Source organism: Lepisosteus platostomus, unplaced genomic scaffold, assembly GCF_059453375.1.
Source record: "Lepisosteus platostomus isolate fLepPlt1 unplaced genomic scaffold, fLepPlt1.hap1 Scaffold_78_H1, whole genome shotgun sequence".
Lineage (NCBI taxonomy): Eukaryota > Metazoa > Chordata > Actinopteri > Semionotiformes > Lepisosteidae > Lepisosteus > Lepisosteus platostomus.
Window position 1 is genome coordinate 86,445 of NW_028291690.1, and position 23,563 is coordinate 110,007.

Sequence of the window (23,563 nt, forward strand, 5' to 3'; positions counted from 1 at the left end):
TTCCTCTATGAAAAACTGTTTCAGTTCATGTATATTTTTGGGATGTCTTGCACTGAACGGCCTGCTTCAGATCACGCCACAGCACTTCAATGGGATTGGGGTCAGGACTCTTACTTGGCCATCCCAAAATACGGAATTTCTTTTGTTTCAGCCACTCTGTTGTTGATGTACTCCTTTGTTTTTGTCATGCTGCATGACCCAGCGTCTTTCGAGTTTTAGATCACAGGCAGACACCCTGACATTCTGCTGTAGATTTTCCTGATACATCTTGGAATTCATCGGTCCCTCGATGATTGCAAGCCGTACAGCCTCCGCCATCCTTCCCAGGTGGGATGAGGTTTTGGAGTTGGTATGCAGTGTTTTGTTATCTCCAAACATAACGCTGTGCACATTTACCAACAAGTTCAACTTTTGTCACGTCTGTCCACAGAACATTGTTCCAGGAGTTGCTGTGGAACATCCATGTGGTCTTTAGCAAACTTGAGAGGGGCAGTGGTGGTTTTTTTGGGGGGGAGAGCAGTGGTTTCCTCCATGGTGACCTCGCATGATCACCACTCCTGTTCAGATTTCTTCTTATGGTGGACTCATGAACACAGACGTAAGACAAAGTCAACCACCTGTTCGCTAGATCCCATCCCCACTCAGCTAGTCAAAGATTCCCTCGAAGGACTGGCAGGACCTATAATTAGTATGATGAATGCATCGCTTGCGTCAGGCGTTGTACCTGATCAATTTAAGGTAGCGGTTGTTAGACCACTCCTTAAGAAGTCAAATTTGGATCCACAAGTTCTTAACAACTACAGGCCTGTCTCAAAGGTCCCATTTCAATCTAAAAGTCTTGGGAGAATAGTTGTTGCCCAACGTCAATCGTATCTGGATTCAAATAATATACTTGAGAAATTTCAGTCTGGTTTCTGAAACTGCATTAACAAGAGTCGTAAATGATATTCTCTTAGCTACTGATGCGGGGAATGCAACAGTGCTTGTGCTTCTAGATCTTAGAGCTGCCTTTGACATGGTTGACCTCTCTGTTTTGTTACACAGGCTTGAGTTTGAGGTTGGCTTATCTGGAACCGTCCTTCAGTGGTTTACTTCACATTTTACTCATCGTTTTCATTATGTTCAAATATCTAATAATTGTACTGCTTCATCAATGTCACCAGTTCAATTTGGGGTACCAGAAGATCAGTGCTGGGACCAATATTGCTCTCTCTCTCAACATGCTGCTGCTAGGTAGGATAATATGAAAAAATAATATGAACTTTCATTCATATGCTGATGACACTCAAATAAACATTTTGTTTACACCAAACGACAACTCTTCTATTATCAGTTTAGTTAAATGCATTAAGGAAGGAAATACTTGGATGTGTGAAAACTTTTTGTTACTCAACTCTGAGAAAAATGAGGATCTGTTGATCGGAGGCAACAATACTGATAGGACTACTATAACTTCAGCACTTAACTCAGAGGATTTAAACATTTGCCTCAAAGAGACAGCACGTAACCTAGGCGGCATATTAAACACAAGGCTCTTAACAACTTGCATTGTTAAGTGCCTTGGGACAACCTTGTTGTGAAAGGCGCTATATAGAAATACATTGATTTGAATTGAATTCACAATGTAAAATGTTGTGTGTGTTGTTTGTTAAACAAGACTGTCTTTATTTATCAAAAAATAAAAGGAATTTGCTAGGAATGCAAACGTTAGGTTGCGCTTCTTCATGCTGCATCGTCGGCATGAGTGGAGCTTTTTAAACGTCTGTACTTACTGTGCCCCATAAGAAATCGTTTGTCCCCGTTCAAAAGAGATTGTGCGATGTCCTGCAGTGTTCGCAAAGCAAACCTTTGACAGTTTGAAAAGAGGAATTTATTCTGCTTCCTGTGCGTGCAGTAATTACAAAGTTGAACGTCTTTACACGATTTGCTGCAGTTTTCAGTGGGCGGGCTTTGTCAGATGGCTTGGAAAAACGCACTGTGTTTCGGCTCGGGAAACATCATGAGAAGTGTCCTGCATGTTTTCTGTGTATAGCTGTCTTTAATCGCATACAGAATTCATTCGAAATCATTGATTTCTCCAATTAACAAGGGTCCCTTAAAAGATTAGTCAAAGTAACGTCTAATCGGATTAGTTTCCTTAGAGCTGGTTCAGAGTTTGCTCAAGAGTTTACCTTTCACAGATGCGCAAAGAAGAATGTTGGGGGTGCATGCTTCAAGGTGCCTTATAGCTGTAGGGAGTGATTCGAGACGATTCGTGGCGTGTGCTCGTTCCCATATACCGTACGCCCCGGGGTGCAGTGCTAGGATGACGTACAATACCGCTTGGGCACGTAACGGCGTTATATGCAAGTGCGGGACGTGAGGGTTTTCGTTTGTTCATTTTGTTTTGCTCTGCTTTGCTTTGTTTCGTGGTCAAGAGGCGTAAGGTAAGTCGTAATCCAGGGAGAACACTGGTGGCAAACAGTCCGAGGTGAGAGGCGAGGTCCAAAGTCGAAAAGGCAGAAACGCCAGGTAGAGCTCTCAAGGACTAGACTCAATACCAGCGGGAAGCAGGTAAAGATGGTAAAAATAGCACTGCGTACCGCACGGTGGAGTGTGTGCAGGTGGGTTAACTTGTGCGGCGGCGTTTGTTAATAATCACCCGCTGCTGGTGCTGTTTAGATTGCTTAAGAGTTGGTCTTAACTGCCTGGCGGTCATGACAAGCTCCTCTTTAAGCTGTGGTTTAGTTTTGCATTCATGTGTTTCTAGAGCAGTTATTTATGGGGGTGGGTGGGTCTTTCACAGAGGCTCAGGACAAATCCCCCGCCTGAAAGTCTAATGTGTGCGTTCAGAGAGTCACAGGTCAAGAGCCAGGCAGGAGGACAATGGACAGAAGAGCCAACGAACTAAAAATAAAAGAACAGATATGAAAAAGCCACCATCTTTTTCTTTTTGACATTTTCCGACTTTCACGCAAGCCAGGACAAAGTTGCTTGTAGCTACTTGTGGATTCAAATACTCTATCGAGTGCTTTGATGAGTTTTTGCAATTTGATTGTCGTCCTGTCAGCCTGTTTCTGTTTTTTTTTTTTCAATCTAGGGATGGAAAGTATGAGGGAAATGATGGAGCAATCAATAACCGCTCCGGAAAAATGGCAGAAAGAAATGGTCCGTCACTAAGGACATTTGTGAAGCAGAGGACTGACATCACCACAAAGGCGACACATTCTGCTGATGGTTTTGGTGAATAATGATTGAGGCGCGTTAAGAGAAAGGTAGCTGTGTCAGCATGCGTAGGCTGCAAAGGATCAAGCAAAGGTTTACTCCATGCTGAAAAGAGAAGAAAAGAAGCACAACGTTTCGACTGTGGAGCCTTCTGCGCCATCTTCTTTAGCGGTGATGATGTTTACATTGGAAAAACGGAGACATGCGTCCCTGGGTGGGCTTGAACCACCAACCTTTCGGTTAACAGCCGAACGCGCTAACCGATTGCGCCACAGAGACTGACGGCCGCTTGTGCTCCCTACATTTGCAGGTTTATGGTCAAAGAAAATAATCACTTGCGCTTCTTGCAGCCGGCAATCTTTTTCCACTGACAACCAAGAAATGGATTTCATCTTTCACAAGCTGTATGGATTTCTTCAAAAACAAGTTATTCCAGAAAGGAAATGAATTCTTGCATTAAACTGAACCAAGCTGTACATGTTTGTCTGAAATGAGACATTCGGCACAACAAGACACGGAGAGAGGCACCGCTGGTATTCAGACCCAGGATCGCCTGCTTACCAGGCAGGCATTTTAAGCCACTAGGGAACAGCGCCAGCGGAGCACCGCGCTTTTACAGACACTTGGACACATCTGCGTTCGGTGTGCACTTAACCTGCTCTCTGAGCCCGTTGCCTCCGTCCCATTTAATAGCAGAACTGACGCCAAGAGAAATGATGAGAAATGGCATTTATCGGGCACTTTTCATGTCCAAGGAGCTCAATGCCCTTGACACCTCCCCAAGGCGACAGAGCTGTGCATTCTTTGGCGACACCATTTTTTCTTTTGTTTAATTTCTATACTTATTGATAGAATAAAAACGATATGTCATGTACTGTAAGGGAAATGTCTCTTTTCATGGGGAAAGCTAGCACCAGCAAATGTTGTGTTTAGAAGAAGTGATTTAACATGACACGTGACCTAATTTACCGGAGCAAAAGCTCACCCAGCAAGCCCTGCTTTACTTCTACAGGAGAGAAGTACTGTAGAGTCTGCAAGATGTTCAGCTGGGTACCTACGTCAGCATGCCTCGGCTGCAAAGGAACAAGTAATAGGTTTATTGCATGCTGAAAAGAGAAAAACGGAAACACAGCGTTTCGACTGTGAGGTCTTCTCACACCTGAAGAAGCCTCACACCTGTAAAAGGCTCCATGGTTTTCTTTCTTCTCTTTTCAACATGGAATACACCTATTGTCTGCAAGATGTGACAATTTCATGGTGTTTTGGAAGAAAACCTTTTTTCTTTGAATTCAAAATCAATCGGAATTTCAGCACGACACATCAACACTTTTTCTGTTTTAAGGAGATGATATTTTAAACCTGATAAAAATAGTAGGAAACACAAGTTTCTTGCTGTGAAAATTTAGATGGGGAAGTGTACTACTAGTAGCAGTGTAGAGCTCTCTGTGGTGGAGTGCAAGCACGTGTTCTATGGGCCAGTGGCGTAATGGATAACGCTTCTGACTTTGGATCAGAAGATTGTAAGTTCGAGTCCTGCCTGGCTCGCGAGGCTTTTAAACCTCTTAGGTTCCTCGGTAACAGGTTGCCGTCATGTATATGAACTATAGAAAAGCATTTGCCACAACCCGTAAATTAGCACGCAAGTGCGGGCTGGTGAACACAGAACTGTATGGAGATCATCTCCAGCTCCGAGCTCAATTGCAATGAAAAAACATGCAGAAAAGAACTGGAGAGCAGCTGAATTTGTGCTCAGTAGGGTGGGGAGGACTCAGCATTGCTATTGTTCTAATTGGCATGAACTGCAGGGGATCTGAATCAGAACATGTCAGATAGTTCGATCATTGCGTCAATATGTAGGCCACGTTAATACAGAATTATTACTTTGTCTGTCTCGTCTTTGTATATAGCTGAATGTCCCTGACAATTTCATGTTAGTTTTTAAGAACGACATTGGTGCTAATATATACATATATAGCATATAAGGAAAACGTAAATGTTTAGTCCATGCTGAAAAGATAAGAAAACCGCCACAACGTTTCATCTTGGAATAAATCTTTACTTGTTGTTTTGCAGCCTACCCATTCTGACCTAACTCCTCCCTTGAAATTCCCTAACAGATAAGGGTACGTAACGGCTCATGCGATGCTCAGTTGCAATTTGTCCCAAAACAAACAAGAACAGCAGCTGAGGGTTTGAGTTTGAACATGCACTGTATTAAAGCAGCTTTTATTTCCATTGATAAATGCTAGATATTCCTACAGAGATTCTCCAGGTGAGTAAGCGATTCCTGTTTCTGTTTCTATTTCTGTTTCATATATATACATTATATATATATATGTTACATGTGTCTCTGCAATAGTATAAATGTGTTATACACTATCAGGGGCTGCTTTTTTGTGCACCTCATCTACAACAAGGGTTTTTTTTTTCATTTATGTTTGTGGACCTTCACCATTTGAGGAAGTGAGTTAGATAAGAAAGTTACAGGTATGGTGAGCAATGACTGACAAAGGCACGTACTGCGTATTCCTTACAGAAGTGTAAGCAATTTGTTCTAAAAAACACCGGCTAAAGTCCAACATCGTTAGCAATCTTATTACTTAAACAGAATTAACATCAATAAACTGTAAGGTGCTGGTACATGCGAGTAGATTTGATCTTCTATTAAACAAAAATGCAATTACAGCTCTAAAAAGGTCAACCTAGACTTCTGTAACAGATCTGTTCAGGTCATCGCTGTTTCTCTGACCTTGTGAGTCTTTGGAATTTTAAAAGTGTATTTTGCTTGCCTTTCATGTGGTCTGTGTACAAGTCACTGTGGCGTATGCGGTCCTACACAGCCTTGCTATAGACGTGACGAGCCTCCGCTATGTTGCAATGGAGAACAGGTTCAGTACGGAGCTGCCGAGAAAATTCAGCTGGAAAGCTCGTTGCAGAAAAGCATCGTTATCTGTGTCCAGCGGCAAAGCGTCCTTCGTGGGTGCTGAAGAATCGATTTCACAGGCTGCGGGTCCAGGCGATTTAGAGTGTTAAAGGTCCCAGCGAAAACGAAACGCGCTGGTCCTTTTACACGCACGCAACCAAATGCAAAGGACGCCGTAGTCGGCAGGATTTGAACCTGCGCGGGGAGACCCCAACAGATTTCAAGTCCGTCACCTTAACCACTCGGCCACGAGTACAGCGAGCGCCGCGGCCGCTGCCTTCTTGCTACAATGGAACAGGGAGTGCGAGGCGGCGGCAGCAGCGGAGGCAACTTTTTTCAAGTTCGCTCTCCGTTTAAGAAACCTTTTACGCCATACGTGCAAGCACACACACACACACACACCTCAGAGGACTTAAGGGTGGCTTCAAGTTGGAATGATAAAGTCTCCCCGTTCGGACATGAAAACAGAACGTTCTTAGACAGAAAGCAATCAACAACGGAGACATGTGGACGACGATTTTAGTCACTGCACTTTGAATAGCATTTTTACTCCAGTTACAGGAGATGCACCAATGGCCCTTGACCTACGCTCTTACCAATGCCTTGAACATTCAAACAAAACAGCCCTCAAGTCCTGCGGTTTAATATAACGCTGTTACGTGTCGAGGCAGTATTTGACTCTGTCCTACCGTTGAGACACGGGGCGTATATGGAAACGAACACATGCTACGGATCGTCTCTAATCGGTCCCTACAGTTGGAAGGCTCCTTGAAGCGTGCACCCCCATCATTCATCTTTGCGCATCTGTGAAAGGTAGACTCTTGAGCAATGTTTGAGCCAGCTCTAAGGCAACTAGTGCTATTGGACAGACACCTCTGGAAGATCCTAAGAGTCTCTTAACACCACTTCCAGCAGCAAGCTTAATTGTTCGCTGGAGGTCTCCCACCCAGGTACTGACCAGGCAAAGAATCACCAGTACATTGAATGAGGAAGTTAATCCTGAAATCCAATTACATATCTCAGGGTAAGACAAATCCATAAGAACATGTCTTAGTATTACTTCGTTTACATTAGTATGGCACTGAGTTGGAGCTCCTCTTTAAGCTGTGGTTTAGTTTTGCATTCATGTGTTTCTAGAGCAGTTATTTATGGGGGTGGGTGGGTCTTTCACAGAGGCTCAGGACAAATCCCCCGCCTGAAAGTCTAATGTGTGCGTTCAGACAGTCACAGGTCAAGAGCCAGGCAGGAGGACAATGGACAGAAGAGCCAACGAACTAAAAATAAAAGAACAGATATGAAAAAGCCACCATCTTTTTCTTTTTGACATTTTCCGACTTTCATGCAAGCCAGGACAAAGTTGCTCGTAGCTACTTGTGGATTCAAATACTCTATCGAGTGCTTTGATGAGTTTTTGCAATTTGATTGTCGTCCTGTCAGCCTGTTTCTGTTTTTTTTTTTTTCAATCTAGGGATGGAAAGTATGAGGGAAATGATGGAGCAATCAATAACCGCTCCGGAAAAATGGCAGAAAGAAATGGTCCGTCACTAAGGACATTTGTGAAGCAGAGGAGTGACATCACCACAAAGGCGACACATTCTGCTGATGGTTTTGGTGAATAATGATTGAGGCGCGTTAAGAGAAAGGTAGCTGTGTCAGCATGCGTAGGCTGCAAAGGATCAAGCAAAGGTTTACTCCATGCTGAAAAGAGAAGAAAAGAAGCACAACGTTTCGACTGTGGAGCCTTCTGCGCCATCTTCTTTAGCGGTGATGATGTTTACATTGGAAAAACTGAGACATGCGTCCCTGGGTGGGCTTGAACCACCAACCTTTCGGTTAACAGCCGAACGCGCTAACCGATTGCGCCACAGAGACTGACGGCCGCTTGTGCTCCCTACATTTGCAGGTTTATGGTCAAAGAAAACAATCACTTGCGCTTCTTGCAGCCGGCAATCTTTTTCCACTGACAACCAAGAAATGGATTTCATCTTTCACAAGCTGTATGGATTTTGAAATGTATGGACGATGCCAGGTGTCCCACAACACCACAGCGCCGACACACCTTTGGTTGTCCCACATAAAAAACATAGCCATTGCAGGCACCCAGCCGGATTGTAGAGGGCAGGTGCCTTAAGCCTCCATTTACATTGTCCGGTAGCAAGCGAACCTCGAATTTCCTTGCTCCTGTTTTTATACCGTCAACATCTCTAACCTCAGTTCCATGGTGGACGGTGCAGTACTGCTTAAGCCAGGTGTGAATGTCCTCCGTCTTTGCCAGTTCCGAGAACATAACAACATGCACCGTTTTCCTCTCTCTCTGTGTCAGAGGCTGCAAGTTGATCTTCTCAAGGGCAGGAACTTTCCCTCTTTTTGCCTCAAACACATCCACACATTGTTCAAACAGAGAATAGGTAGCAAAAACAACCTCAAATGCTTTCTGACCTGGGAGAGCGAAGATGAAATCCAAGTGCCGAGGTTCAAAGCCACGTTCCTTCTGTAACACTTTTCTGCTGAACTGCATACGATCCATGAAGAGGTCATCCAAAAGCTCAAAACGTACAGCATTCTTGCGGGATCCAAAGGTTGCCATCTCAAACTGCAAAACAAACACTGCTTCCACAAAACAAGAAAACAATCCAACTACTCTAACTACAGGCTGATCAAGGTATCTCCCCTGCCAGGTAAGCCGAGAGCCGCAGGCGATGAGCCCAGAGCTGAACGGGCCCCACTGGCTCGTTTGTAAGGCCAGGTGCATTGCCAACCACGACCGGCAGGGCAGAGGCCTTGAAGGCGGCCTGGGCTCCTGCAGCTGTCCAGCCACGCACTCTGGTTTCTCTTCATCTCGTACAAATCTTTTGCCTTTTACTAAAGATTTCCATGGAGAGGAACATGAATGAGTTCCATACAATTTTTGTGCTTCCCTGCCTTCGCGTGGGGCGCAGCTGGGCTGGTCAAAGAGAGAAACTAAAACCGCTCACAATCGCTCTTATTACGGCGACTGTGGCCGTCTGCTCTGCGAGTCCTCGGTCTCCGCCTCTCTGATTGGCGCTCTTTTCTTTGGGGGGCGGGAATATGCTGTGAAATATGAAGCGTTACAGCAACGACATGCCATGAGACGATTGATAACGATTTCCATAGGATCCCCGCGGTTGCCTGGCAACCGTCAGCTTTGCGCAGTGGCAGTATCGTAGCCTGTGAGGTTTAGCCGAGGCGCGATTATTGCTAGTTGAAAACTTTTCCCAATACCCCGCTTCCGCCGGTTTGCAATACAATCGGCGAAAGCAATTTTTGACAGTCTCGTCAGAGACTGAGCAAGGTGTTTAAAGACAGATTTTGTCATGGTAACATCATGGTAGAAAGAAACAAGCTTGTTACGTCTCAACAGAAACGCTCTTTAGCTCTTTCAGCGTTATGCAGAGAACAGCGTCTGTCGAGATCACTTTTGAGTCAGCGCGAAACGCCGTGTGCTGTCAGTTTGATTTCATATTGCTCGTAGCGGCGCCCGGCTTTTGTCTGTCAAACGTTAGGTTGCGCTTCTTCATGCTGCATCGTCGGCATGAGTGGAGCTTTTTAAACGTCTGTACTTACTGCGCCCCATAAGAAATCGTTTGTCCCCGTTCAAAAGAGATTGTGCGATGCCCTGCAGCGTTCGCAAAGCAAACCTTTGACAGTTTGAAAAGAGGAATTTATTCTGCTTCCTGTGCGTGCAGTAGTTACAAAGTTGAACGTCTTTACACGATCTGCTGCAGTTTTCAGTGGGCGGGCTTTGTCAGATGGCTTGGAAAAACGCACTGTGTTTCGGCTCGGGAAACATCATGAGCAGTGTCCTGCATGTTTTCTGTGTATAGCTGTCTTTTAACGCATACAGAATTCATTCGAAATCATTGTAAGATTCTCCCTCAGTTCCGTTGTGCAGTGCTTTACCTCTTTCAAAAGGCTTCACTTTCCTAGTCACATTCCAAGGCTCATCGAACCCGGGCTGTTTCCTCCAGCGGTATAGTATTGCAGTGAGACAGCACGATGCCTGCAAGACTATGTCACACTAAACGCCACAGATTGTGTTTGTCCGTTCGTGTCAGTCGTCCTGCAGCCACGGGAAGTGGGACACAAACATGCTGCAATGCTTTCAGGACGTTAGGATTTGTTTGTGCAACATCCGAGAAGAGTACTTGTGGCTTGAATGTGAACTGTACGTGCCCGCCCCCTTTCCTCTGTAGTGCATGAGTTCCTCCCGGCATGCCCTTCGTCATTGTTCTGTCATCTTGTATTTAAAGGGTTGTATTTCTGCTGCTGAAAATAAGCAACGGTTTTCTCACAACGCCCTTTGTTCCCGACGGAGCCCTTGTCTGTCATGAAATTCTTCAAAACCTCAAGCTAGAAGAAGAAGACGACAAATATGAAGCGTTACAGCAACGACATGCCATGAGACGATTGATAACGATTTCCATAGGATCCCCGCGGTTGCCTGGCAACCGTCAGATTTGCGCATTGGCAGTATCGTAGCCTGTGAGGTTTAGCCGAGGCGCGATTATTGCTAGTTGAAAACTTTTCCCAATACCCCGCTTCCGCCGGTTTGCAATACAATCGGCGAAAGCAATTTTTGACAGTCTCGTCAGAGCGTGACATAGTCTTGCAGGCATCGTGCTGTCTAACTGCAATACTATACCGCTGGAGGAAACAGCCCGGGTTCAATGAGCCTTGGAATGTGACTAGGAAAGTGAAGCCTTTTGAAAGAGGTAATATCGACGCTTTTTTAACAGAGCACCAAAAAAGCGTCTTTTTTGAAGGCCTGGGTACCGAGCATTGGTGGTTCAGTGGTAGAATTCTCACTTCCCACGTGGGAGGCTCTGGTTCGATTCCCAGCCAAAGCAGTGGCTTTTGCAGCGAGCGGCTCCATCACTTGCATCCCCTTGCAACTCGCAACTGAAAACCCACTGAAGCAAAGCATTTGTTAGCCAGGTCAGTACCCGGATGAGGGTGAGCTACAGGGAAAAACAAAGTTTCCAGCTGGAAGCGGTGTTAATGGTGCCGGTGGGGGGGCGCTCAACCTGAGGTCTGTGCGGGTCCCAATGCCCCAGCATAGTGACGGAGACGCTGTGTTGTAAAAGGGCGCTGTCTCTTGGATGAGATGTAAAACCGAGGTCACAGCGCTCTGTGGTCATTAAAAATGACCACCAAAACCTTTGACAAAAGCTCTTGGTAATTGATGGTCTTCAATAATGCTTCTCCTTTAGGTACATTTTAAATCAGCTGAAAAATGCTGTGAAATGGGGGGTCACTTCACGCCAGTGTAGGATTTGGGTTACAAGAACCATGAAACTGCACGAGAAAGCCCGTACACTGAATTACACGGCTTTCTATTCAAAGGAGGGCAAAAGAAATTCCCTGAGTTCGATTTTTTGCAGCACAGAGAGGATTGCTGTCGTGAGGCTGGTTAGCTCAGTTGGTTAGAGCGTGGTGCTAATACCGCCAAGGTCGTGGGTTCGATCTCCATACAGGCCAGGTCGTTTTCTCCTCTCTTACAAAAGCTGTTAGGTTCCTTTCCGTGGTGAGATGGGTTGTCATGCAACGCTGCCACATAGTGCCGACAGACAATTAAATGACAAAAATGAAGAGAGTTAAAGCAGCTGGAAAGGTTTTCTTACAACTTTTGAGCTGACACAGTTTTGGAAAATGTTTTCTTCACGCTGCACTGTACCACATAGGCAGCCAAGAGTCTCCAAAACAAAACAGAATTGACAGTCATATAATGTCCATTAACCCCGGTTTTAAACACAGACTCATGTCTGCCATCATAAGAATATGAGTCCAATATTTTAGAATATAGTCAGAATGTCTTCTAACCTTACCTGTGGTGTCTTTAATCCCTATTGCTCAATGCATGGTGTACGTACTGCATACATGTGTCTTGAGAATGAGGAATGGGCCCCTAAGACATTTACCTGTTTCACAAATGATCGGATTTTACTAGAGATTCTGTTTGGGATTCAGATGTGCATTCGGACAGCAATTCCTTTCAAGAAATGATACGTTCTGGATGAGGTCAAAGGTGCTGGAACACTGTATTTAGGATGTGTTTGCAGTGATTGTGTCTCCTGCTTCAACGCAGTGATATATAGATGTGCTCCTGTAATTTATTGGTACATGCCCAGGGCAGTAAGTAGTCTGAGGATTTATTTCCAGAAGGCATAGAGCAGTGAAACAGTGAAGTAGTGCAGCACACTGGATCATTATATTATTAGAATCTATTCTACCTAAATTATTACATTATACACAACTTGAGCTCTCAGCACCGTACTGAGCCCAGGTGTTTTTCTAAAGCTGTCAGGTGCAGTTCATTTACATGAAGGAAATCTCTTACTGGGTACGATTACAATGCAGTAAGTCGCACAGGCTACTTAGGGAGTAGGCTGATGTGTTTAAAAACAACCAGCGCCAGGCAGGAGTCGAACCTCCAAACTCCTAATCCATCGTCAGACACATTATCCATTGCACCACTGGCCCTGGTGTTACACTGCAGGACTGTAACCCAGTGAGCTTAGCACTGCAACTAGTAAAATATTATCCCCGGTCCATTCTTTTCCAAAAGTGAGAAACACCTGTTTTCTACATTTTGTCTGTTTTAAAACCATATCTCTTTAAACCAAACCAAGAGTTTGTCTTTTGCACTGATATTCTGATTCATTTCGATTTCAAAGAAAAAAAAAACATTACCTTCCAAAGCATCATAAAATTGTCCCTTCCTCCAGACTCTACTTCTCTCTTGTAGTAGTACAGCAGACCTTTCCAGGTGATCAGATCACAGAGTCCGAAATGAGCTTCCTCCATCAAGCAAAGTACCTGAACATGACTCTGTCATCATAAAAGCGCCCCTGTAATAAAGAAATTAAATCCGAAATCAAGAGGGCAGTTGCCTACTGAAGTTCAAGAAGTCATAAATTTTAACCTAGCAACACATTAAAGGCTGCATCTATACAAGTACGATTCTAGAAATGCTCACCAGATTACGTTTTAAGAAGGAACTGCGCCTCAGGTTCCGCCGAGATCTTAACTCGGATGGCAGGATTCAGAGTCCGGAGTGCGGACTGATGGCGCACGGAGGGTCCATATACTGTGGATCCCTCAGTGATCTTCCGCGTATTCAAACCGCCAGCGTGTGACTCCCCTGTCCCCGTGACCTCATTGCTCTGCTCTCTCCTCTGTGCAGCTGAGCCCGACTCACGGTAAAATGGAAAAAAATATGCCCTCGACGTGAGATTTATTCTGGAGCGAGCCAGTGTTGCGCATAGCTGCCTTCAAAGCAGTTAACCCAGGTTCGATTCCCGGCCAACGCAGTTGCGAATGTTTTCAAATGCTGTCATGAGCCTTGGATTGTGACTAGCAAAGCGAAGCCTTTTGAAAGAGCTAAAGCACTGCAAAACGGAATTGAAGGAGAATCTTACAGGGGATTCTGAGCAGAGTCTGCATACATGCAGTCAGATAAAGGTGCTGAAAGCTTGAGCTACTCTCAATGTCATGCTGCCCTTCCCCGGAGTAAATCTGTTACATTGTAAGAATGCTTCTGGCAGGTTCAAAAAGAGACCCTTGTTAATTGGAGAAATCAATGATTTCGAATGAATTCTGTATGCGTTAAAAGACAGCTATACACAGAAAACATGCAGGACACTGCTCATGATGTTTCCCGAGCAGAAACACAGTGCGTTTTTCCAAGCCATTTGACAAAGCCCACCCACTGAAAACTGCAGCAGATCGTGTAAAGACGTTCAACTTTGTAACTACTGCACGCACAGGAAGCAGAATAAATTCCTCTTTTCAAACTGTCAAAGGTTTGCTTTTCGAACGCTGCAGGACATCGCACAATCTCTTTTGAATGGGGACAAACGATTTCTTATGGGGCGCAGTAAGTACAGACGTTTAAAATGCTCCACTCATGCCGACGATGCAGCATGAAGAAGCGCAACCTAACGTTTGACAGACAAAAGCCAGGCGCCGCTACGAGCAATATGAAATCATACTGACAAGCACACGGCGTTTCGCGCTGACACAAAAGTAATCTCGACAGACGCTGTTCTCTGCATAAAGCTGAAAGAGCGTTTCTGTTGACACGTAACAAGTTCGTTTCTTTCTACCATGATATCACCGTGACCAAATCTGTCTTTAAACACCTTGCTCAGTCTCTGACGAGACTGTCAAAAATTGCTTTCGCCGATTGTATTGCAAACCGGCGGAAGCGGGGTATTGGGAAAAGTTTTCAACTAGCAATAATCACGCCTCGGCTAACCCTCACAGGCTACGATACTGCCACTGCGCAAAGCTGACGGTTGCCAGGCAACCGCGGGGATCCTATGGAAATCGTTATCGATCGTGTCATGGCATGTCGTTGCTATAACGCTTCATATTTGTCGTCTTCTTCTTCTTCTAGCTTGAGGTTTTGAAGAATTTCATGACAGACAAGGGCTCCGTTGGGAACAAAGGGCGTTGTGAGAAAACCGTTTCTTATTTTCAGCAGCAGAAATACAACCCTTTAAATACAAGATGACAGAACAATGACGAAGGGCATGCCGGGAGGAACTCATGCACTACAGAGGAAAGGGGGCGGGCACGTACAGTTCACATTCAAGCCACAAGTACTCCTCTTGGATGTTGCACAAACAAATCCTAACGTCTTGAAAGCATTGCAGCATGTTTGTGTCCCACTTCCCGTGGCTGCGGGACGACTGACACGAACGGACAAACACAATCTGTGGCGTTTAGCGTGACATAGTCTTGCAGGCATCGTGCTGTCTCACTGCAATATTATACCGCTGGAGGAAACAGTCCATCTGGCCATGAAACTCATTTGAACGTCTAGCTACAGCAACTAACAATATCATGATTTATTCAGGATGTGTGGAATCAGCACGTCCCGGAGACAGCTTCCGAAATCGTGAGCATTCTCTGGTGGTAGGGGCGTTCAAGATGGCGCTCAGGTGGGAGGTAAAGTTTAGTGGTTGGGGAGTTTTTTTGAGTTTTTCATGACCTGAATGTTAATTTTTGCTTTTTTTGACTACAGAAAAATAAGGACTTAACACTAGTTGTTTAAACTTCAGTTATAATTGAAAGAAAAAAAAACGATTTTTTTTTAGGTTTAAAAAGTCCGATATGAGTAACACTGGGAAAAGAAAAGAGAGTGCTGGGTCTTCGAAGGAGAACTCTAAGATACCTCAATCGTATATGTATAGCACTACAAAAAAATCGATGGCAACTAAAGGGAAAAGTGAAGCAGCTGCAGGGGCAGCAAGAGGGCGGAGGCGCCGCGCGCCCGGCCGAAGTGTTGGACCGGTGCGCTTTACGTGCTGAAATAAACACGCGACAGCCCCGAAATGTTTCCAGAGTGCTGTGCACTGAAGACTTGCCTGGTGCTCCTCCGTGCAGATTCTTTGTCCTCCTCCAGTGCGGGACGAGCCAACACAAGGGAGCGCATTCGCCAACATCCAGGCACGCAATGCGATTTGGAAAGCAGCTCCTTTCCAAAGAGTTGCACACGAACGATCCTTCAGTCCCGCTCGGGGGGCACGGAGCCCCCGCCACACACAGCTTCAAGTAGCGAGTCAGGCGCCAGGGCTTTCGCTTACGGCCACACCACTCTGAACACGCCCGATCTCGTCTGATCTTGGAAGCTAAGCAGGGTCGGGCCTGGTTAGTACTTGGATGGGAGACCGCCTGGGAATACCAGGTGCTATAAGCTCTTGCTCTCCCGGCCAGCAGGGGTCGCCGTTGGTGCCGTAGGCTTTGGGAGGAAAACCTGCAGGATGGAAAGGTGATCTATAGCCTCATCTCTAGAGATGTTTTGTTGCTGTGGCATGTGTGTGACCCATATTCAAAAAAAAAAAACCCGTCTGTAAAACGAATATCGAAGCTGCCTCTAAATCTGCAAATGAAGATGAGTCGATAAACCACTCGTTTTTCGTATAACTAGACATATATTCATTTGTTACCGATTTCATTCATTGAGCACGGATACAATAGAGGTACAGCCATTCACTGTTTGACATGTCTGCACTGGTACAGAACCGAGCAATCAGAAAACGGGTGAAACTGTCTTTAGACTCAGCATACAGTACCGAGGCCCCCCATGACCAAATAAAGGCTAACCTCGATAATCAGCCTAAAGAACGCAGACTACAGCAAAACGACTGACTTTGAAAAGGGAATGAACGTCCGGAAGGAGTAGTGGAACTAGCTTGAGATGCTTCTCCGGACCCCTAACTAAAAGCCAGCGAGAACCAGCAGCGGCGTCCACTCCTGTCGAACCGGGATCCTTCCGCAGCCACGCAGCTCGTGGTGTCCTAACCCTCCCGTATCTGATTTTGGACCAAGCACATCAGGGGAGAGCGCGAACGCAGTCCCCCACTTCTAGAAATTATGCAGTCGAGATTCCCACATTTGGGGAATTCGCAGGGGTCAACACAGCCGGAGTGCAATGGCCGAGCCTCGCCCTGGGTGAACCTCCTTCTTGATCAAGGTATCTCCCCTGCCAGGTAAGTATGAGTTAAACATGCCCCTGCAAGCGGCCCGCACCCACAGCACAAATCGCGCAGCCTAGGCCACCTCCTCGCCCCGCACGCCACCGCCTCCTGCTGGGCCCACTCTTTCACACACTCACACGCCACACTAACACTCAAAAGTGTGGACAAAACGAGAAAACGAGCGCGCCGTTTCCTACACATCTGCAGTCGCCGTTGCGCATTCGCAGCATGTCCCGGGATGCAATTCGGCCTCATTTGCATAACTCCAGACCGGCAGATCGCCACGCAAGTTCGCGACGTGCGCCTGCCACACACCGAACAAACCTTTTCAGCAATTTCCAAAAAACGGGCCTGCTCGCCTGCCCACAAGGCTCCGTCTCTTACCTGCTCTCCAGAGCCTGCTGCCTTCTGTGCTTTTCTCTCGGCACCGCTGCAGTGCACACAACTCCTGCAGCGGGAGGGGGGGAGAAAGTTCCCACGCTCCGCCGCAGGGAAGGCTCGCTCCGTGCGCACACGTCCTTTCGATGCCAGTCCAACAAGTGCTCCGCATTAGCTGCGTCGGGGCTCCGGCGTGTCGCACCTCACCTCACCTCGCCCTACCCCCTCCTTGAATGTCTGCCGCTGGGCATGCCCCGCTCTCCTCCGCCTTATCTTATCGCGTGTGAGCACCGACAATGGCCACAATGCCGGGGAATGGCACCTGTAAAGTGTTAATTGGGGCACAGGAACAGCCCGTCTCGTCTCGGGGGGGCCGGCTTCAGAGACAATACAGCAAACACAGCGGGGCGGGGGAAGAAGACGACACCACACATGCGGGTACATTCAGCTCCGGCGGGAACGAGACATTTGTCGGTCTTTTCAAGTGCCGAGAGCCGAGCAATCCTTCACTTGTATCGTTTCTCCCCGGTGACTAGATCTGGCCCTGCGACTCTCGACTGGGCTCACCCCCGGGGCAGCCCAGCAGGTGTGAGCATGGCCGGCACCCGGATAGGAGATTCCACCCCGGAAAAGCTCCGGTTGCTGCTGCTCCTACAAGAGGTGTGACTGGGACCAGTAGGGAGCGCTCACCCTGCGTTTTGTGTGGGTCTCTTACGCCCCAGCCTCCTGATGGCGACACTCTGCTGCACAAACAGAGGTCAAACCGAGGTCCCGACCCTCCTTGGCCATTAGGAAACCCCAGGGCGTCTCTCAAAAAGAGACGCCGGGGGTGTCCCTCTGGTGTTAGTGCTCCCCTTTACCCATCAGTCGGGATCTCCTCCTAATCCCCGTCTCACCTGTAACAATCAATGACGAGGCCCCCCTGTCCGTGAGATTTATTACTCGCGCAAGAGACCGGGGGCAGAGCGCGAACGCGGTCCCCCGCCCCCCACAAAGTGCGCGCTCCGGGTTCCCTCTCGGGGCCCTGCAACACAGCGGAAGGGCAGCGAGAAGGAGCCTCTTGCTCTGACGCCGCAAGGCCACAAGAGGGCGGAGGCGCCGCGCGCCCGGCCGACGTGTTGGACCGGTGCGCTTTTTAAGTGCTGAAATAAACACGCGAAAGCCCCGAAATGTTTCCAGAGTGCTGTGCACTGGAGGTTTTTGTCTGGTGAAGACTTGCCTGGTGCTCCTCCGTGCAGATTGTTTGTCCTCCTCCAGTGCGGGACGAGCCAACACAAGGGAGCGCATTCGCCAACATCCAGGCACGCAATGCGATTTGGAAAGCAGCTCCTTTCCAAAGAGTTGCACACGAACGATCCTTCAGTCCCGCTCGGGGGGCACGGAACCCCCGCCACACACAGCTTCAAGTAGCGAGTCAGGCGCCGAGGCGTTCGTTTACGGCCACACCACCCTGAACACGCCCGATCTCGTCTGATCTCGGAAGCTAAGCAGCGTCGGGCCTGGTTAGTACTTGGATGGGAGACTGCCTGGGAATACCAGGTGCTGTAAGCTTTTGCTCTCCCGGCCAGCAGGGGTCGCCGTTGGTGCCGTAGGCTTTGGGAGGAAAACCTGCAGGATGGAAAGGTGATCTATAGCCTCATCTCTAGAGATGTTTTGTTGCTGTGGCATGTGTGTGACCCATATTAAAAAAAAAACCCCGTCTGTAAAACGAATATCGAAGCTGCCTCTAAATCTGCAAATGAAGATGAGTCGATAAACCACTCGTTTTTCGTATAACTAGACATATATTCGTTTGTTACCTTTTTCATTCATTGAGCACGGATACAATAGAGGTACAGCCATTCACTGTTTGACATGTCTGCACTGGTACAGAACCGAGCAATCAGAAAACGGGTGAAACTGTCTTTAGACTCAGCATATAGTACCGAGGCCCCCCATGACCAAATAAAGGCTAACCTCGATAATCAGCCTAAAGAACGCAGACTACAGCAAAACGACTGACTTTGAAAAGGGAATGAACGTCCGGAAAGAGTAGTGGAACTAGCTTGAGATGCTTCTCCGGACCCCTAACTAAAAGCCAGCGAGAACCAGCAGCAGCGTCCACTCCTGTCGAACCGGGATCCTTCCGCAGCCACGCAGCTCGTGGTGTCCTAACCCTCCCGTATCTGATTTTGGACCAAGCACATCAGGGGAGAGCGCGAACGCAGTCCCCCACTACCAGAAATTATGCAGTCAAGATTCCCACATTTGGGGAATTTGCAGGGGTCAGCACAGCCGGAGTACAATGGCCGAGCCTTTGACCTGGGTGAACCTCCTTCTTGATCAAGGTATCTCCCCTGCCAGGTAAGTATGAGTTAAACAGGCCCCTGCAAGCGGCCCGCTCCCACAGCACAAATCGCGCATCCTAGGCCACCTCCTCGCCCCGCACGCCACCGCCTCCTGCTGGGCCCACTCTTTCACACACTCACAAGCCACACTAACACTCAAAAGTGTGGGCAAAACGAGAAAACGAGCGCGCCGTTTCCTACACATCTGCAGTCGCCGTTGCGCATTCGCAGCATGTCCCGGGATGCAATTCGGCCTCATTTGCATAACTCCAGACCGGCAGATCGCCACGCAAGCTCGCGACGTGCGCCTGCCACACACCGAACAAACCTTTTCAGCAATTTCCAAAAAACGGGCCTGCTCGCCTGCCCACAAGGCTCCGTCTCTTACCTGCTCTCCAGAGCCTGCTGCCTTCTGTGCTTTTCTCTTGGCACCGCTGCAGTGCACACAACTCCTGCAGCGGGAGGGGGGGAGAAAGTTCCCGCGCTCCGCCACAGGGAAGGCTCGCTCCGTGCGCACACGTCCTTTCGATGCCAGTCCAACAAGTGCTCCGCATTAGCTGCGTCGGGGCTCCGGCGTGTCGCACCTCACCTCACCTCGCACTGCCCCCTCCTTGAATGTCTGCCCCTGGGCATGCCCCGCTCTCCTCCGCCTTATCTTACCGCGTGTGAGCACCGACAATGGCCACAATGCCGGGGAATGGCACCTGTAAAGTGTTAATTGGGGCACAGGAACAGCCCGTCTCGTCTCGGGGGGGCCGGCTTCAGAGACAATACAGCAAACACAGCGGGGCGGGGGAAGAAGACGACACCACACATGCGGGTACATTCAGCTCCGGCGGGAACGAGACATTTGTCGGTCTTTTCAAGTGCCGAGAGCCGAGCAATCCTTCACTTGTATCGTTTCTCCCCGGTGACTAGATCTGGCCCTGCGACTCTCGACTGGGCTCACCCCCGGGGCAGCCCAGCAGGTGTGAGCCTGGCCGGCACCCGGATGGGAGAGTCCACCCCGGAAAAGCTCCGGTTGCTGCTGCTCCTGCAAGAGGTGTGACTGGGACCAGTAGGGAGCGCTCACCCTGCGGGCTGTGTGGCTCTCTTACGCCCCAGCCTCCTGATGGCGACACTCTGCTGCACAAACAGGCGCCGTCCTTCGGGGGAGGCGTCAAACCGAGGTCCCGACCCTCCTTGGCCATTAGGAAACCCCAGGGCGTCTCTCAAAAAGAGACGCCGGGGGTGTCCCTCTGGTGTTAGTGCTCCCCTTTACCCATCAGTCGGGGTCTCCTCCTAATCCCCGTCTCACCTGTAACAATCAATGACGAGGCCCCCCTGTCCATGAGATTTAGTACTCGCGCAAGAGACCGGGGGCAGAGCGCGAACGCGGTCCCCCGCCCCCCACAAAGTGCGCGCTCCGGGTTCCCTCTCGGGGCCCTGCAACACAGCGGAAGGGCAGCGAGAAGGAGCCTCTTGCTCTGACGCCGCAAGGCCACAAGAGGGCGGAGGCGCCGCGCGCCCGGCCGACGTGTTGGACCGGTGCGCTTTTTAAGTGCTGAAATAAACACGCGAAAGCCCCGAAATGTTTCCAGAGTGCTGTGCACTGGAGGTTTTTGTCTGGTGAAGACTTGCCTGGTGCTCCTCCGTGCAGATTGTTTGTCCTCCTCCAGTGCGGGACGAGCCAACACAAGGGAGCGCATTCGCCAACATCCAGGCACGCAATGCAATTTGGAAAGCAGCTCCTTTCCAAAGAGTTGCACACGAACGATCCTTCAGTCCCGCTCGGGGGGCACGGAACCCCCGCCACACACAGCTTCAAGTAGCGAGTCAGGCGCCGAGGCGTTCGTTTACGGCCACACCACCCTGAACACGCCCGATCTCGTCTGATCTCGGAAGCTAAGCAGCGTCGGGCCTGGTTAGTACTTGGATGGGAGACTGCCTGGGAATACCAGGTGCTGTAAGCTTTTGCTCTCCCGGCCAGCAGGGGTCGCCGTTGGTGCCGTAGGCTTTGGGAGGAAAACCTGCAGGATGGAAAGGTGATCTATAGCCTCATCTCTAGAGATGTTTTGTTGCTGTGGCATGTGTGTGACCCATATTAAAAAAAAAACCCCGTCTGTAAAACGAATATCGAAGCTGCCTCTAAATCTGCAAATGAAGATGAGTCGATAAACCACTCGTTTTTCGTATAACTAGACATATATTCGTTTGTTACCTTTTTCATTCATTGAGCACGGATACAATAGAGGTACAGCCATTCACTGTTTGACATGTCTGCACTGGTACAGAACCGAGCAATCAGAAAACGGGTGAAACTGTCTTTAGACTCAGCATATAGTACCGAGGCCCCCCATGACCAAATAAAGGCTAACCTCGATAATCAGCCTAAAGAACGCAGACTACAGCAAAACGACTGACTTTGAAAAGGGAATGAACGTCCGGAAAGAGTAGTGGAACTAGCTTGAGATGCTTCTCCGGACCCCTAACTAAAAGCCAGCGAGAACCAGCAGCGGCGTCCACTCCTGTCGAACCGGGATCCTTCCGCAGCCACGCAGCTCGTGGTGTCCTAACCCTCCCGTATCTGATTTTGGACCAAGCACATCAGGGGAGAGCGCGAACGCAGTCCCCCACTACCAGAAATTATGCAGTCAAGATTCCCACATTTGGGGAATTTGCAGGGGTCAGCACAGCCGGAGTACAATGGCCGAGCCTTTGACCTGGGTGAACCTCCTTCTTGATCAAGGTATCTCCCCTGCCAGGTAAGTATGAGTTAAACAGGCCCCTGCAAGCGGCCCGCTCCCACAGCACAAATCGCGCATCCTAGGCCACCTCCTCGCCCCGCACGCCACCGCCTCCTGCTGGGCCCACTCTTTCACACACTCACAAGCCACACTAACACTCAAAAGTGTGGGCAAAACGAGAAAACGAGCGCGCCGTTTCCTACACATCTGCAGTCGCCGTTGCGCATTCGCAGCATGTCCCGGGATGCAATTCGGCCTCATTTGCATAACTCCAGACCGGCAGATCGCCACGCAAGCTCGCGACGTGCGCCTGCCACACACCGAACAAACCTTTTCAGCAATTTCCAAAAAACGGGCCTGCTCGCCTGCCCACAAGGCTCCGTCTCTTACCTGCTCTCCAGAGCCTGCTGCCTTCTGTGCTTTTCTCTTGGCACCGCTGCAGTGCACACAACTCCTGCAGCGGGAGGGGGGGAGAAAGTTCCCGCGCTCCGCCACAGGGAAGGCTCGCTCCGTGCGCACACGTCCTTTCGATGCCAGTCCAACAAGTGCTCCGCATTAGCTGCGTCGGGGCTCCGGCGTGTCGCACCTCACCTCACCTCGCACTGCCCCCTCCTTGAATGTCTGCCCCTGGGCATGCCCCGCTCTCCTCCGCCTTATCTTACCGCGTGTGAGCACCGACAATGGCCACAATGCCGGGGAATGGCACCTGTAAAGTGTTAATTGGGGCACAGGAACAGCCCGTCTCGTCTCGGGGGGGCCGGCTTCAGAGACAATACAGCAAACACAGCGGGGCGGGGGAAGAAGACGACACCACACATGCGGGTACATTCAGCTCCGGCGGGAACGAGACATTTGTCGGTCTTTTCAAGTGCCGAGAGCCGAGCAATCCTTCACTTGTATCGTTTCTCCCCGGTGACTAGATCTGGCCCTGCGACTCTCGACTGGGCTCACCCCCGGGGCAGCCCAGCAGGTGTGAGCCTGGCCGGCACCCGGATGGGAGATTCCACCCCAGAAAAGCTCCGGTTGCTGCTGCTCCTGCAAGAGGTGTGACTGGGACCAGTAGGGAGCGCTCACCCTGCGGGCTGTGTGGCTCTCTTACGCCCCAGCCTCCTGATGGCGACACTCTGCTGCACAAACAGGCGCCGTCCTTCGGGGGAGGCGTCAAACCGAGGTCCCGACCCTCCTTGGCCATTAGGAAACCCCAGGGCGTCTCTCAAAAAGAGACGCCGGGGGTGTCCCTCTGGTGTTAGTGCTCCCCTTTACCCATCAGTTGGGGTCTCCTCCTAATCCCCGTCTCACCTGTAACAATCAATGACGAGGCCCCCCTGTCCGTGAGATTTAGTACTCGCGCAAGAGACCGGGGGCAGAGCGCGAACGCGGTCCCCCGCCCCCCCCAAAGTGCGCGCTCCGGGTTCCCTCTCGGGGCCCTGCAACACAGCGGAAGGGCAGCGAGAAGGAGCCTCTTGCTCTGACGCCGCAAGGCCACAAGAGGGCGGAGGC

General features: G+C 49.2%; 14 non-coding genes across 14 annotated transcripts; 7 read left to right on the forward strand and 7 right to left on the reverse strand.

Annotated features, from left to right (window-relative positions):
- Positions 1 to 3,409: 3,409 nt before the first annotated feature.
- On the reverse strand, positions 3,410 to 3,483 carry trnan-guu (transfer RNA asparagine (anticodon GUU)). Its single transcript has one exon. It is a non-coding gene; the product is annotated as a tRNA-Asn (tRNA).
- Positions 3,484 to 4,676: 1,193 nt separating this feature from the next.
- Positions 4,677 to 4,749, forward strand: trnaq-uug (transfer RNA glutamine (anticodon UUG)). The gene has a single exon. It is a non-coding gene; the product is annotated as a tRNA-Gln (tRNA).
- A 1,552-nt stretch (positions 4,750 to 6,301) lies between these two features.
- Positions 6,302 to 6,383, reverse strand: trnas-uga (transfer RNA serine (anticodon UGA)). The gene has a single exon. It is a non-coding gene; the product is annotated as a tRNA-Ser (tRNA).
- A 1,542-nt stretch (positions 6,384 to 7,925) lies between these two features.
- trnan-guu (transfer RNA asparagine (anticodon GUU)) lies at positions 7,926 to 7,999 on the reverse strand. Its single transcript has one exon. It is a non-coding gene; the product is annotated as a tRNA-Asn (tRNA).
- Positions 8,000 to 8,945: 946 nt separating this feature from the next.
- Positions 8,946 to 9,062, forward strand: LOC148631315 (U5 spliceosomal RNA). Its single transcript, XR_015934793.1, has one exon. It is a non-coding gene; the product is annotated as a U5 spliceosomal RNA (small nuclear RNA).
- A 227-nt stretch (positions 9,063 to 9,289) lies between these two features.
- LOC148631316 (U4 spliceosomal RNA) lies at positions 9,290 to 9,431 on the forward strand. Its single transcript, XR_015934805.1, has one exon. It is a non-coding gene; the product is annotated as a U4 spliceosomal RNA (small nuclear RNA).
- A 1,170-nt stretch (positions 9,432 to 10,601) lies between these two features.
- Positions 10,602 to 10,743, forward strand: LOC148631317 (U4 spliceosomal RNA). Its single transcript, XR_015934816.1, has one exon. It is a non-coding gene; the product is annotated as a U4 spliceosomal RNA (small nuclear RNA).
- A 3,555-nt stretch (positions 10,744 to 14,298) lies between these two features.
- Positions 14,299 to 14,440, reverse strand: LOC148631318 (U4 spliceosomal RNA). The gene has a single exon (XR_015934812.1). It is a non-coding gene; the product is annotated as a U4 spliceosomal RNA (small nuclear RNA).
- Positions 14,441 to 15,732: 1,292 nt separating this feature from the next.
- Positions 15,733 to 15,851, forward strand: LOC148631319 (5S ribosomal RNA). Its single transcript, XR_015934789.1, has one exon. It is a non-coding gene; the product is annotated as a 5S ribosomal RNA (ribosomal RNA).
- A 637-nt stretch (positions 15,852 to 16,488) lies between these two features.
- LOC148631320 (U1 spliceosomal RNA) lies at positions 16,489 to 16,652 on the reverse strand. The gene has a single exon (XR_015934776.1). It is a non-coding gene; the product is annotated as a U1 spliceosomal RNA (small nuclear RNA).
- Positions 16,653 to 18,442: 1,790 nt separating this feature from the next.
- LOC148631321 (5S ribosomal RNA) lies at positions 18,443 to 18,561 on the forward strand. Its single transcript, XR_015934784.1, has one exon. It is a non-coding gene; the product is annotated as a 5S ribosomal RNA (ribosomal RNA).
- A 635-nt stretch (positions 18,562 to 19,196) lies between these two features.
- Positions 19,197 to 19,361, reverse strand: LOC148631322 (U1 spliceosomal RNA). The gene has a single exon (XR_015934777.1). It is a non-coding gene; the product is annotated as a U1 spliceosomal RNA (small nuclear RNA).
- Positions 19,362 to 21,170: 1,809 nt separating this feature from the next.
- On the forward strand, positions 21,171 to 21,289 carry LOC148631323 (5S ribosomal RNA). The gene has a single exon (XR_015934785.1). It is a non-coding gene; the product is annotated as a 5S ribosomal RNA (ribosomal RNA).
- Positions 21,290 to 21,924: 635 nt separating this feature from the next.
- LOC148631324 (U1 spliceosomal RNA) lies at positions 21,925 to 22,089 on the reverse strand. The gene has a single exon (XR_015934778.1). It is a non-coding gene; the product is annotated as a U1 spliceosomal RNA (small nuclear RNA).
- Between the last annotated feature and the right edge of the window lie 1,474 nt (positions 22,090 to 23,563).